Source organism: Rousettus aegyptiacus, unplaced genomic scaffold (assembly GCF_014176215.1).
Source record: "Rousettus aegyptiacus isolate mRouAeg1 unplaced genomic scaffold, mRouAeg1.p scaffold_m13_p_11, whole genome shotgun sequence".
NCBI classification, from domain to species: domain Eukaryota; kingdom Metazoa; phylum Chordata; class Mammalia; order Chiroptera; family Pteropodidae; genus Rousettus; species Rousettus aegyptiacus.
In genome coordinates, this window is record NW_023416286.1 from 65,231,410 (window position 1) to 65,234,001 (window position 2,592).

General features: G+C 37.7%; 1 pseudogene; it reads right to left on the minus strand.

Moving 5' to 3' along the window:
- Window positions 1-1,148: 1,148 nt before the first annotated feature.
- On the minus strand, window positions 1,149-1,746 carry LOC118609309 (annotated as a pseudogene).
- Between the last annotated feature and the right edge of the window lie 846 nt (window positions 1,747-2,592).

Sequence of the window (2,592 nt, forward strand, 5' to 3'; positions counted from 1 at the left end):
AGTATTCAAACATAAGTCAAGAAAATACAAAGGTGACAGGAATTTCTGAATTTGAAATTTAAATTATTTCTCATTCCCACCTACTCAAGTTTTTCAAATAAAGGACTTCAGAGCAAAAATTAAACTCAGTGTATAAATATAAAATCATTGGTAAAGACCTGAGAAACAGCTAAAGAATTGCCTCAGAAAAGTGTTCAATGAGACAAAAGACCCACAAATGATTCTGCAGATGTGCCTCACACTTTTCATTAAACTTTAGGGTTTCTGAAACACTTAAGAAAGCTGTCTTTCATCAGCCTTGCAGGAATCCCAGAGCAGAAAGTTCCTATGTTTGAGAAAAAAAATTAATGTGGCTTTTCTATAATAGAGTGGACTACCAATTTATTTATAGAAAATCCACAAAATTATTTCAGCTTGAGCTAAAAGAGATAGAGACAGTGCCAAATGAAAAGAGCACTTTTGACCCTCCAACATCTAAAAGACAGCAGTGGGCTCACAAAATTACTCAGCTGGCGACCTCTGCCCAGCTGCGTTTCAGAATCACTAACAATTTGTGTCTCAGAGAGGCCTCCCATTTCCCCCTCTTTAGACTGAGAGTGACTATAGTGATTATTCTATTGCTGTTCCAGCATTGTATTTGAGTTATGACAGTCAGAGAACTTCTCTCTTTAGTTCTAGGATTGTAAGACTGAGAAAAAAAACAAAATATGTGAAGTTTTACAAAAGGAACCTCTTCTGAGGATCTGATTCAGGACCTCAAACATGAGTGTGGTACAGTAGATAAAAGGTCAACACACTACAGGCAGAAAGACAATTATTGCTAACATGGTTTTGTAAAGAAAGTATGTTAGAACACAGCTATGTGTGCTCATTTACACATCGCCTGTAAGTGCTTTCAAGCTATCATGGCAGAGTTGAATAGTCTGGACAGAGATCATATGTCCTACAATACTAAAAATATGTATTGCTTCATAGATTCTATAAGGATGTGTCTGAGAAAGTGGTAAGCACATTTTTTTTTTAGTTTAAATGCATTTTTTTAGACAATCTACATGACATGTTTTTCTTAAAAACAATGCCTCCACTCCAAATAAATCAAAGTCAAAATAAATAAAGTTCTCAAGATAACATCAATCCCACTTGTCCTAGTCCTGGTGTGTAGATGAAAAGCAGGAGCCAATTATGACAATAGTAATCTCAATTGCTAAATTTGTTAAAATTCTAACCACCCTCAGGGTAGTTCAGCAGAGCAAACATGCCATGTTTTCACCAATAAAGAACTGGCAGTTTATGAAACAGCAAGGTTGTGCTTGATGTACTCAGCAGCCTCTGTCATAAATAGTGTTGCTCCTGGTCTGTTCTTCAAGTTTCCTTTGACTGACTTCATGCAATCTTTGATGTACTTCTTGTAGGCTTCTTTTGTGAAACTGTTTTCCTTCAAATGATGGTTCATGACAGTAATAACACCAGTGATTACTGTGCTATGGGTACCTTCGCCTTTGGGGCCTTTGGCAGAGGCATTTCCACCAATGAGCCCATCATCAATGTTACCCTCTGTCCTATTGATCATCTGCTTCTCCACCTCCAAGTCTCCCACAGTCTCCCAGATCTTGTTAAGATGTCAGAGAATATCTCACCATAGCTGAGGAAGTCCTGGTAGATGGTCACAATGGCACCTGAAGGATACTGTGGTGCTCGCTGAGCAGAGCCCGGAGCTCGGAATAAGCACAGTGCTACTGGAGCCATGCCGAGAGGGGGTGGGGAATGGTCAACATTGTGTGGCCAGAGGTCAGAGAGTAATGTTTATAAAACATGTCTAAACCTTTTATTTTAAGTCAATTATTTTAAGTCAATAATTGAAGATGATTTCTCTCTCCTCAAAGATAGAGTCCAGTCTTCGTTTCTCATTTCTAATGAGTAGACTACAATAGAGGTAGCAGTGTCCAAAGCAAGGTCCTATAAACAGTACAGAATTTGATTGGCTTACTTTCTCTTAGGATACATACTTTTGGAACACAATCAACATATTATGAGAAATCTAAGATTAGGTTATAGGGAGAGAAACACGGAGAAGCCCAAGTGGAGAGAAACTTTAAAACTGAAAGCCAGCAACAACCACCAGATATCAATAGGGAAAAGATTTAGATGAAATCAGCCCCTTGGCAGAGAGGGTATGAGTATGGAGTTATGATTTTGAAACTTGTTTTTGTATATATCTAACTATTCAGAAGTTGCCAACCTAACAGAATGATTTTATAAAGACTGAGTTAATGTGTCAGCTTAGGAAAACACTCTGTGAGTTGGGGACATTTTCTCCAAGATGCTGTTTATAAGCTGATATATAATGTTGTGCCACAAATAGCTAAAATACATAGGTCTAGGAAATAAGGAGCAGAAATAACATTGACCCTTCTCAGGATCATCCTTGTAAGTCACCGCTAGAATGTGTGCTTCTGGTACTCTCAACTTTTGGGTCGGCAAATGTGAAGCATCTAAGTACACATCTAATGAAAGAAATTGTAAGGATTACTATGGACTTAAAGCTATGAATAATTTCTAGTCATTTTGGTTCCTCATGAAAATGAATGAGCA